Source organism: Diaphorina citri, unplaced genomic scaffold (genome assembly GCF_000475195.1).
Source record: "Diaphorina citri unplaced genomic scaffold, Diaci psyllid genome assembly version 1.1 scaffold29, whole genome shotgun sequence".
NCBI lineage: Eukaryota > Metazoa > Arthropoda > Insecta > Hemiptera > Psyllidae > Diaphorina > Diaphorina citri.
In genome coordinates, this window is record NW_007377467.1 from 320,128 (window position 1) to 333,343 (window position 13,216).

At 34.5% G+C, this 13,216-nt stretch overlaps 4 non-coding genes across 4 annotated transcripts; all 4 read left to right on the forward strand.

The window, feature by feature from the left end:
* The first annotated feature begins 1,755 nt into the window (after nt 1-1,755).
* Trnak-cuu lies at nt 1,756-1,827 on the forward strand. Its single transcript has one exon. It is a non-coding gene; the product is annotated as a tRNA-Lys (tRNA).
* A 75-nt stretch (nt 1,828-1,902) lies between these two features.
* Trnak-cuu lies at nt 1,903-1,975 on the forward strand. Its single transcript has one exon. It is a non-coding gene; the product is annotated as a tRNA-Lys (tRNA).
* A 4,828-nt stretch (nt 1,976-6,803) lies between these two features.
* Trnak-cuu lies at nt 6,804-6,876 on the forward strand. Its single transcript has one exon. It is a non-coding gene; the product is annotated as a tRNA-Lys (tRNA).
* A 4,140-nt stretch (nt 6,877-11,016) lies between these two features.
* Nucleotides 11,017-11,089, forward strand: Trnak-cuu. The gene has a single exon. It is a non-coding gene; the product is annotated as a tRNA-Lys (tRNA).
* Nucleotides 11,090-13,216: the final 2,127 nt, after the last annotated feature.

Genomic DNA, 13,216 nt, shown 5'->3' on the forward strand with positions numbered 1-13,216 from the left:
TACCTAGTTGAACAGCTTTGAAGTTGAATTCTCAATAGTTGACGTTTCCCTTAGAGATATTTTTGGTGGAGGTGTAAAAAATACCATTTTTCTCTATGAGAAAAATATTTATTGTATAGAGTTATAGCTCCCTTTTTCATATCAGAATACATCGAATAAATACATCTAATATGAGATTAATTTTCCACCAATGAATTTGATGGCTGAGTGGGTAACTGGGCGCTGTACCAACTTACATTTTAGTGCCCTAGCTGATACAAAGTAGGAAAATGTCATGGGGACTCATAAAATTTATCTGTTACCTGTTACCTCTTGGAAACATAAACTTGAACCTTCTTACCAAATTACCAATTTTAATAATACCTTGAAGATTCTTTCTGCTAAGAAGTTTCATTCATTTTCACGGTATTACAGTATTTATTTGGCATTTTGGTGTCCATCAACCGTTCTGTCGGTTTTATTTCTAGAGAAACCTCTGTGAATCCTAATCCTTTTATTATGTCCCCCTAGTGTGATTTACTGTGGATAAAGCAATCTTTTCTACGTGTTAGAATCACAAGATTCATAACAATTATTACGACAATCAGTGGTTGTCATACCAAAGGTAACTATTATCTATGCAGCTTGAAGAATTACTAGTCAAACGAAGGCTGCAAGATAGTGAGAAAATTAAAATGTCTTCTTTAAACTGTGTAGAGTAGTAAATTGCGACTAACAAATAGGTACTTCAGATGGCTACATAATACGTCTTGCTAGTATACCTATAAAACAGTGAGGTTCTTTCTTTTTGAGCTTTTTAAATAAAAATAAATAATTTATACTCAAACTTCACTAATCTAGATGATTTAGGGCTTTCATGTCAGAAGATAATCTTGCTATTGTTGTTACATGCAATACCTATCTATTGCCTTGATACATTACCTAATTATGTTGGCCAAACAACAAACAAGACACACGCTTGAAAACTTGCAAATTATATTACACCTATAACTTACTAACTTACCTACCTACACTAATTTTTCTCAAGGTAGGTAGTCCATAATAGCCTTCGACTTATATAAGTCACGTCACTTCGACGTATAATATGTACGTACCTAGGTATATTTTTATCCCAAGTCTTTTTAAAAAAATACTAATAATACCTAATAAAATGCTTTGAATTGCTAATAAAATGCTTTGAACAATTTTGAGGAGCGTCACGTCAGTCAAACCCTCTGATGGAATGTGCATGGTGTTTATAATTCAGGAACTTTTCATACTCTTGAGTTGACAAACTAATTCAAACGCATTATCAAAATTAGCAGACTACCCACGTTATTATATCAACCTTATAATTAATTTTATTATTACCATACTAATACGTAGGTAAGTAGGTACTATGAAGATTCTTGGTCATTCTGGTTGGTTTATCTTTCAAATCAGAAACCTCATCTTCATTAAAGCATGGTGGAGGCAATTCAGTAGAATTCCGCTGTGTGATGATCACCACAATAATTTACACTCGAGTTTTCTTGAAGTAGGAAACAAAGTACCTACCAGTATTTACTTACAAACTCGATGAAGAAAATGCAGCCCAGCTATAATAGCTAAATGAGGCTCCAATGCTTCTAATAAGAAGCTGTAGGTAGGAAGTACCTATAGCGAGTCATTCTTATCGTTGTTTCAAGAATTGAAGATTCAGAAATTCAATAACTCGATGTCAGTGAGAAAAAGCAAACTGTTTATAATACGTCAATTCTTTGAGGAAGTCAACAAGCCCGGCTAGCTCAGTCGGTAGAGCACGAGACTCTTAATCTCGGGGTCGTGGGTTCGAGCCCCACGTTTTCAGAAATTCAATAACTCGATGTCAGTGAGAAAAAGCAAACTGTTTATAATACGTCAGTTCTTTGAGGAAGTCAACAAGCCCGGCTAGCTCAGTCGGTAGAGCACGAGACTCTTAATCTCGGGGTCGTGGGTTCGAGCCCCACGTTTATTGTCTGATGGGTCACTTGGTCATAATTATCTTCTAGTAAGTAGACAGTTTACATTCACAGCCAGTGGTTTTCCTTCGGAATAATAGCTCGATGCAAACAGACTTCGTTGACGTTTTAGATCTGCAATAATTATTATTTCGTCATCATCAATGTGGCGTCTTCGATGCCGAAGGTTGCTTATAATATATTCTTTATGACATTTTTCCATGCTTTTCGATCCTCTGCCATTTTCTTACACTCTCCATATGTTTTGATTTTTGCCCACTCCTTTATTCTTTATGACATTTTTCCATGCTTTTCGATCCTCTGCCATTTTCTTACACTCTCCATATGTTTTGATTTTTGCCCACTCCTTGATGTCATCCATCCATTTCCTTCTTAGTCTCCCCCTTGTTTTTCTTCCATCTATTTTTCCCTCCAAAGTCCCCAAAATTATTATTTATTTTTTATTTATTGATTTATTTCAATCAAGGACACGTGAGAGAAGGTTAATTGAATTTGCCTGTCTGCTGTACTCATATATTTTGCTACATGCTTGTGACGTATGTCTTTTTGCATACATTTGCCATTTAGTCTGTTAGGTACTATGAAGATTCTTGGTCATTCTGGTTGGTTTATCTTTCAAATCAGAAACCTCATCTTCATTAAAGCATGGTGGAGGCAATTCAGTTTTCTAATAGAATATTTAGATAGGTACCTAACCAATTTGAAGAAAAAACCGACCCAAGTAAAGTCCAGGAGTTTCATAACATCCTATGAGAGACGTGAGTGAACTCAATAACCCCACCAAAAACATTCCCTGTAAAAATAAGGCCAAGTTCCTGACCTCATCCTCCTCAAAAAGTCAGCCCATGAATGTAGTGATATCATACATTAAGGCCAAGTCTGATCACTGAGTTGTCCCAAGGCCCAGGCCTCACTTCTCTCCCTCTTCCACGAGAAACACTGTGAATATGTTTCACTGGCCTGACACTTGGCCAGTTTTTGAACCAGCTGTGTCAGTCTTACTTCTCTCCCTCTTCCATGAGAAACACTGTGATGGGAGTCTACAGCGCGAATCGTGCAGTAATTCATGTTTGTAGCACCTTTGACATTGAATATTCTGTATAGGTAACTAACTATGCAAATGGTTATTTGTAAAAAAATCACAGTCATTTATAAACATTATAATTTTTGACAATATTAATGAGTTCCTAATTTGGTGGTATGGTAGTAATTGTGGGGTGATTTGTTAATTTGGGAGTCTACAGCGCGAATCGTGCAGTAATTCATGTTTGTAGCACCTTTGACATTGAATATTCTGTATAGGTAACTAACTATGCCGTATCTGTCTTAATCGTATGTAAATACGTATAATATGTACGTACCTAGGTATATTTTTATCCCAAGTCTTTTTAAAAAAAATACTAATAATACCTAATAAAATGCTTTGAATTGCTAATAAAATGCTTTGAACAATTTTGAGGAGCGTCACGTCAGTCAAACCCTCTGATGGAATCTGCATGGTGTTTATAATTCAGAATTCAGGAACTTTTCATACTCTTGAGTTGACAACTAATTCAAACGCATTATCAAAATTAGCAGACTACCCACGTTATTATATCAACCTTATAATTAATTTTATTATTACCATACTAATAGTGCATGGTGTTTATAATTCAGGAACTTTTCATACTCTTGAGTTGACAAACTAATTCAAACGCATTATCAAAATTAGCAGACTACCCACGTTATTATATCAACCTTATAATTAATTTTATTATTACCATACTAATACGTAGGTAAGCCTACTTATACTATGAAGATTCTTGGTCATTCTGGTTGGTTTATCTTTCAAATCAGAAACCTCATCTTCATTAAAGCATGGTGGAGGCAATTCAGTCCAAGCTCTCTGAACTTGAATAGGTACTTACTCGTACGTAGACTGCTGTAGGCAGGAAAAATAATTAATTTTGCTCGAAAAAGACTAATGAGGCTGTTTATCCGCGAAGTGAGGTACTATTATTGGGGGCAAATTATCAAATAATAGAACATAGAAGATAGAATTCCTTGTCTTGACTGAGATTTGGACCTATGACCGCCTGAAAAAAATCAATCTAGCGATCTTATCACTCCAGGAGTAAGATTGGTTAAAGTTATAGCTCCCTTTTTCATATCAAAATACATCGAATAAATAAATACATCTAATATGAGATTAATTTTCCACCAATGAATTTGATGGCTGAGTGGGTAACTGGGCGCTGTACCAACTTACATTTTAGTGCCCTAGCTGATACAAAGTAGGAAAATGTCATGGGGACTCATAAAATTTATCTGTTACCTCTTGGAAACATAAACTTGAACCTTCTTACCAAATTACCAATTTTAAATATACCTTGAAGATTCTTTCTGCTAAGAAGTTTCATTCATTTTCACGGTATTACAGTATTTATTTGGCATTTTGGTGTCCATCAACCGTTCTGTCGGTTTTATTTCTAGAGAAACCTCTGTGAATCCTAATCCTTTTATTATGTCCCCCTAGTGTGATTTACTGTGGATAAAGCAATCTTTTCTACGTGTTAGAATCACAAGATTCATAACAATTATTACGACAATCAGTGGTTGTCATACCAAAGGTAACTATTATCTATGCAGCTTGAAGAATTACTAGTCAAACGAAGGCTGCAAGATAGTGAGAAAATTAAAATGTCTTCTTTAAACTGTGTAGAGTAGTAAATTGCGACCCAAGATTCATAACAATTATTACGACAATCAGTGGTTGTCATACCATAGGTAACTATTATCTATGCAGGTTGAAGAATTACTAGTCAAACGAAGGCTGCAAGATAGTGAGAAAATTAAAATGTCTTCTTTAAACTGTGTAGAGTAGTAAATTGCGACTAACAAATAGGTACTTCAGATGGCTACATAATACGTCTTGCTAGTATACCTATAAAACAGTGAGGTTCTTTCTTTTTGAGCTTTTTAAATAAAAATAAATAATTTATACTCAAACTTCACTAATCTAGATGATTTAGGGCTTTCATGTCAGAAGATAATCTTGCTATTGTTGTTACATGCAATACCTATCTATTGCCTTGATACATTACCTAATTATGTTGGCCAAACAACAAACAAGACACACGCTTGAAAACTTGCAAATTATATTACACCTATAACTTACTAACTTACCTACCTACACTAATTTTTCTCAAGGTAGGTAGTCCATAATAGCCTTCGACTTATATAAGTCACGTCACTTCGACGTCAATGACACACGCTTGAAAACTTGCAAATTGTATTACACCTATAACTTACCTACCTACACTAATTTTTCTCAAGGTAGGTAGTCCATAATAGCCTTCGACTTATATAAGTCACGTCACTTCGACGTTAATAATTAATCTCATCATCTCGTGGAAATTGATGGCATCTTTTGAAGAAACATTGGTCAAATAAACAAATTTTAAATTCTATAGAATGGCTATGAATCTACTAACTTTTCTAATATTTGAAAATTGTGTACACATGTTATAATAACATTGAAGAACTACAGGTGTTTCTACAATCAATTTAATCCGTCATTATCCTTCATTATCTTGAATTTAGTTTGAAAAATCGATTGCGTCATTCCATTGTGGATTATTGAGGAGAAAAAGGCAAAATAAATGGTTATCAATTAATCTCATCATCTCGTGGAAATTGATGGCATCTTTTGAAGAAACATTGGTCAAATAAACAAATTTTTTAATTCTATAGAATGGCTATGAATCTACTAACTTTTCTAATATTGGAAAATTGTGTACACATGTTATAATAACATTGAAGAAGTACAGGTGTTTCTACAATCAATTTAATCCGTCATTAACCTTCATTATCTTGAATTTAGTTTGAAAAATCGATTGCGTCATTCCATTGTGGATTATTGAGGAGAAAAAGGCAAAATAAATGGTTATTTGTAAAAAAATCACAGTCATTTATAAACATTATAATTTTTGACAATATTAATGAGTTCCTAATTTGGTGGTATGGTAGTAATTGTGGGGTGATTTGTTAATTTGGGAGTCTACAGCGCGAATCGTGCAGTAATTCATGTTTGTAGCACCTTTGACATTGAATATTCTGTATAGGTAACTAACTATGCCGTATCTGTCTTAATCGTATGTAAATACGTATAATATGTACGTACCTAGGTATATTTTTATCCCAAGTCTTTTTAAAAAAAATACTAATAATACCTAATAAAATGCTTTGAATTGCTAATAAAATGCTTTGAACAATTTTGAGGAGCGTCACGTCAGTCAAACCCTCTGATGGAATGTGCATGGTGTTTATAATTCAGGAACTTTTCATACTCTTGAGTTGACAAACTAATTCAAACGCATTATCAAAATTAGCAGACTACCCACGTTATTATATCAACCTTATAATTAATTTTATTATTACCATACTAATACGTAGGTAAGTAGGTACTATGAAGATTCTTGGTCATTCTGGTTGGTTTATCTTTCAAATCAGAAACCTCATCTTCATTAAAGCATGGTGGAGGCAATTCAGTAGAATTCCGCTGTGTGATGATCACCACAATAATTTACACTCGAGTTTTCTTGAAGTAGGAAACAAAGTACCTACCAGTATTTACTTACAAACTCGATGAAGAAAATGCAGCCCAGCTATAATAGCTAAATGAGGCTCCAATGCTTCTAATAAGAAGCTGTAGGTAGGAAGTACCTATAGCGAGTCATTCTTATCGTTGTTTCAAGAATTGAAGATTCAGAAATTCAATAACTCGATGTCAGTGAGAAAAAGCAAACTGTTTATAATACGTCAATTCTTTGAGGAAGTCAACAAGCCCGGCTAGCTCAGTCGGTAGAGCACGAGACTCTTAATCTCGGGGTCGTGGGTTCGAGCCCCACGTTGGGCGATATTTTTTAATAATTATTATTTCGTCATCATCAATGTGGCGTCTTCGATGCCGAAGGTTGCTTATAATATATTCTTTATGACATTTTTCCATGCTTTTCGATCCTCTGCCATTTTCTTACACTCTCCATATGTTTTGATTTTTGCCCACTCCTTGATGTCATCCATCCATTTCCTTCTTAGTCTCCCCCTTGTTTTTCTTCCATCTATTTTTCCCTCCAAAGTCCCCAAAATTATTATTTATTTTTTATTTATTGATTTATTTCAATCAAGGACACGTGAGAGAAGGTTAATTGAATTTGCCTGTCTGCTGTACTCATATATTTTGCTACATGCTTGTGACGTATGTCTTTTTGCATACATTTGCCATTTAGTCTGTGGGCGAAACATTACTCGCTTATTTGGACCAATTAATTTCTGATTTGGGCTGAACTCAATCCCATCCTTGCACTCTGAATTAGGTTCTGTTGTAGTGAAAGTAATCGTCAACTACAGACGTAAGAATTGTTCTACAGATTGGAGTTAGATTTGGACTCATACTCATTGATGTCTGATATAACACTTATTCGTTATACCTACTTGTCGGTCATCAAGTCCCAAGTAGCTGACGTCTTGGGTTCCTTGGTGTATGATTTGATCTAAAAATACCTACCTACATGTAGAGGTACTATCAAAAAACTGACCTTCGAAAATTTCAGCCGATTTTATTACTTTCCCTCCTATAGAGCAAGGAAAGTAAAAATGGACTAGAAAGAATTATTGAATTTGACTAAAATAAGGTTCTGCAGAATTGGGTATTTTGGGGGTAGATTTTCCTTTTTAGTTACTACTACATTTATTTTGATTTTAACACCTCCAAATTGATTTCTTGCTAATAATTTTATTATTATTTTCCTACTTTATAAACAAATATCATACTCTTTTTTTACATCCTTGAAAAAATGTGGGTAAAGTTATAATTGCTATCATAAACAAGCTATTAAGATGGAGAGATCAATCTAATAGGTATCGAAGCAATCCCCCTGGTCCAGTGGTAACACTCGATGGTTTCAGACTGGAGGTCCCAGCAGAATTACACCATTCTGGAACGCCGGAACTTCCGGGTTCGATTTCCATGACGGTCGAAGTTCTTGCTACTTCCACCTCCAGGTTAACTGCAGTACCTTCACAATTGCAGCAAATTGGTTATTTAGGTCTCATTATATATAATTTTATTTGTTTTGAAGAAGTAACTATACAAACTGGAAGGATAAATGTAGTTGCAATATGTGGGATTCTGGACCGCGACCAACACATAAATCTTCTGCTGAAGAAGATTCAGCGGTTCTTAGAGATCTCTGGCAACGATGCAAGGAGTTTTCCACATTAAGATTCGGAAACCTCTTTACATTGTAGCCTGAAATCTTCCAAAAACACCTACATCGTTGGGTTAAGTAATAGAGGCTCAAGTTGTAAGACTTTACGCTAATTATAAGTTGATAAGTTACCAGTACCAGGGGCGAGCCTCTGGGATTACTTCAAATCTTCTTATCATGGTTGGGAGGAACTTCTTCAATGAAATATTTCAATACCATTTGACAAAGAAAAAATAAATAAAACAGTAATGTACTACTGTTTTGGTCTTTTGTTTTAGAGCCTATGGCCTATGGGTAGGTTACATTGTGCACCTTCGATCTACATTACATGCATATTAGGTATTCCTTAAAGAAGATTCAGTACAGGAGGCACTTGTAATAAAACTGTAACCATTAGGTATTAAAGTGGCTCTAAGATCTCTATTAATTTTAAATTCACTTAATTAGTAGGTAGCATCTTTACCGGTTTTTCGAGGTTCTAAAGGCACCACTAAATTATTTTAACGTGTATGTAGGATATTAATATATCATAATGAAGGTAAATGGTGTTGGCGATTTCATAGTTCAGTTTATTTATGACTTTGCTAATAAATTAACCCTAAAGGTTTCAATGTTGATGGTCAAATTTAGAAATAAAATTGGAGGTTTTCCTCAGCCTTTAGAAATATTATTGGGATATTTTTCTCAGGTGTCAAGGCTAAGCCAAGTGTGGAACCTGCATCTACTGACGGTACATAGACAAATTTTTCCTTTTTTTTATTTTTTATATTATTCTAAACCGTGGCGAAGCATGGGTGAAACAACTTGTGTGAGTTGTGTGTCAATAATTATAATTTATAATCTAATATTAACACTACCGATGTTACTAGTCTATGAAAAAATAAACTTATTACAGCTACTTACAATACCAAGTTGCATAGTATAATGTAATAACTAGGTACCTACATAAAATTATGTATATATCTACAACACAATAAATTATGAGTGTCTGAGTGTGTGTACCTACTATAAATATTTAAAGTTCGTATGATATATACTTACCTATCTTTATTTATATTTCGAGTCCAGAATCCCAGATAAGCACATGACTTCGTAATGTTTGCGTGATGTACCTATAGGTAGGTAAGTATTACGCGTTCTGAGAAGAATACTAGATTCGTGCTACGATTAGGCACACAGAAATTGAACATGTTAAGAAATAAGGAAATAGGAGCGTGAAGGAAAAAGACGTAAACCTAGAAGACAAGAAAATAATTTTGCTATGCTTGAGGTTCTAGTGAGAAAATTTAGAAACACGACCATGTACAATATTTCTAGAGATTTATTGTTTGCTTTTCAATATCAAGCAATCTTCGTGATAGCAGAGTGGGTATCACACTAGGATTGCACACCGGAGGTCCCGGGTTTGATTCCCGGCGGAGTCAAATTTATTTCGGCGCTGAAGTTCGGTTTGCGCTCAGCCTCACACTAATTAGACAGGAGGTCCGGTTTGATAACCAACCACGTCACGTCAATAAAGTTCCATGCTCTGTACCTATAAATTTCGAGGTTCCATCAACCTTGTGAATGAGTAGCTACCAAAGGCGCAGCGCAACGATAATAATAAATAGATTAATACCTACATAATATAATACCTTAACCTTAACTTGTCCTAGTTTAAAAGGTATCACCTTACGATTATACGATTAAATCAACACGCAGTTTCGCCCGCAGGGTAACGCAATTTGTAATATAATACCTTAACTTGTCCTAGTTTAAAAGGTATCACCTTACGATTATACGATTAAATCAACACGCAGTTTCGCCCGCAGGGTAACGCAATTTCACCCGTACGAATATAAAAACATTTATGGTTTCAGTTATTACAGAATCAATGTCATTATCATAGGCGATGCAGTTTGCGATTTAATTTAATTTTAATTTAATTTATTTATTTGACGGGTCACAAAACCCAATAATACAATATTACATCAACAAGAATACAAAAAGAACAAGTAACAAAAACAAAAGTAAAAAATAAAAAATAATTCAAAATACATAAAAGACCTACCTGCCCTACTTACTTTATTTATGTAGAAAATCAGACTGTGACAAATAAATAAATAAATAAATATTTTGCAAAGGTATTGAAACTACCACCTCAGTCAAACAACCGTCGAATTTCATTTAAGTGACAATTAAAAAGGTCAATGCCTGTTCTCTCAGCATCATTTGCATTGAATTTGCCTGTCTGCTGTACTCATATATTTTGCTACATGCTTGTGACGTATGTCTTTTTGCATACATTTGCCATTTAGTCTGTATAAGTACAGACTACTGATCAGGTTCAGTATTTTTAGACTTTTAGGGCAATTAGTGGGTGCCAACCTTGAAAGAGAAGTAATAGTTTATATTGATCACTAATTCATTACGACGCTTAACACGTTTTATACCCGGTGTGACAAATTCCTGGTGCTATAAGAAAAACTACCATTTGGTCAACTATTGGTACCTACCTATGGGTATCTAAATTCAATTTATAATTAATTATAAAAAAAAACTTTCATGATCCTTTCTAATAATATTGGTTTTTAAGATCCTCACCTGAGTTATTAAAAACAACCTTTGGACTGGCCTACATCCCTATTGGGAATCAATCAGATAAATACCACGTGAAGTTCAAATTTCATTATGAGAGATTCTACTCCCTTATGAATTGCCTCAACAATAATACATAGTTTACTTCATCCAATGTTCGAGAGAGAACATAAATTAAAACATAGAATATAAATGAATATTGTTATCAAGCCCGGCTAGCTCAGTCGGTAGAGCACGAGACTCTTAATCTCGGGGTCGTGGGTTCGAGCCCCACGTTGGGCGATATTTTTTTCATCTTCATAAAATGATAATCAGTTTTTAGCATAACATAAAGTTCTTTCAAAGAAATGTCTGAGTATCCTAATGAATAATATACCAAAAAACTTGAGTGGGTTATTTTCCCCACTTAGTTCTTGCCTTCCTAGAATTTTATTACCAAGACAAAGTTGTTGGTCATTATTATGTAAGATTAACATGAAAGAAACTGCAACGACATTTTCATTCAACGGTTTTTTCCCCTTTTGTAAGACTTATCTAAAATTCATCGACTAATCCTGATGTCAAGGTGGTTAACTAAACCAGCGCTTGATGAATTTGTTGATAAATGACTACAAGGAATCGCCTGACTATCTCAACTTTTTTTACCAAGCTCTCACTTAATTAGTAAGTAGCATCTTTACCGGTTTTTCGAGGTTCTAAAGGCATCACTAAATCATTTGAACATGTATGTAGGATATTAATATCATAATGAAGGTAAATAGTGTTGGCAATTTCATATATTCAGTTTATTTATGACTTTGCTAATAAATCAACCCTAAAGGTTTCAATGTTGATGGTCAAATTTAGAAATAAAATTGGAGGTTTTCCTCAGCCTTTAGAAATGTTATTGGGATATTTTTCTCAGGTGTCAAGGCTAAGCCAAGTGTGGAACCTGCATCTACTGACGGTACATTGACAAATTTTTCCTTTTTTTTATTTTTTATACATACCTACCTATTATTCTAAACCGTGGCGAAGCATGGGTGAAACAACTTGTAAGAGTTGTATATCAATAATAATTATAATTTATAATCTAATATTAACACTACCGATGTTACTAGTCTATGAAAAAATAAACTTCAAGCTCTCTGAACTTGAGTAGGTACTTACTCGTACGTAGACTGCTGTAGGCAGGAAAAATAATTAATTTTGCTCGAAAAAGACTAATGAGGATGAGGCCCTTTATCCGCGCAGTGAGGTACTATTATTGGGGGCAAATTATCAAATAATAGAAGATGGGATTCCTTGTCTTGACTGAGATTTGGACCTATGACCGCCTGAAAAAAATCAATCTAGCGATCTTATCACTCCAGGAGTAAGATTGGTTAGTAATTCCACAAACGGGGTTTGGTACTAATAACTAGTATGTATCGTCTTCTCGCAGATTCGCTTCTAATAGAATATTTAGATACCTAACCAATTTGAAGAAAAAACCGACCCAAGTAAAGTCCAGGAGTTTCATAACATCCTATGAGAGACGTGAGTGAACTCAATAACGCCTGTTGGTTTTTTTTTACGATTGCTTAGATTTGTCATACAAAACATCAATTGGAGAATTCTGAACGTAGCTATGAACCTTGATTTGAAATCGAAGGAATTACCGATCTCTTGGAGTTTTTGATTGAAAATATGTTTGATATTTAAAATGCGAACAGATGACCTGGAATAGTGACGCAAAAATTGCACAAAATAAATTAAGATTTAGTTAATAACTAGAGATTTATGAGAAATGAAGATCTTTCGCTTTCAGCATTGAAGCAACAAAATTCACGAAAGGTGTCCTTGGGGAAAAGACAGGAATCAGGATACCTACTGTATAATTTATAGATTTAACAGATATCTACTTTTGAATGACAGGAAAACATAGTTGCTGTCATTCCTAAAGGTTCGTATTTTCTAACTAAAACACTTGGAACTTCTGCATTACCCTGTTTAACCCTGATTGAAGCTATATAATTTATAGATTTAACAGATATCTTCTTTTGAATGACAGGAAAACATACATAGTTGCTGTCATTCCTAAAGGTTCGTATTTTCTAACTAAAACACTTGGAACTTCTGCATTACCCTGTTTAACCCTGATTGAAGCACTATTTAACAATCATCTTCAAAGTTTGAATGTCACAAGTGTTGATTCTCCTGGTAGTCTAATGATTGTCTGATGGGTCACTTGGTCATAATTATCTTCTAGTACCTAAGTAGACAGTTTACATTCACAGCCAGTGGTTTTCCTTCGGAATAATAGCTCGATGCAAACAGACTTCGTTGACGTTTTAGATCTGCCTGTTCCATTTGATATGCCTAGCTGATATTGATGAGATGTCTAGAACTCTAGAAGTCATACGAGAAGAACAATAGTGCGTAAGATCA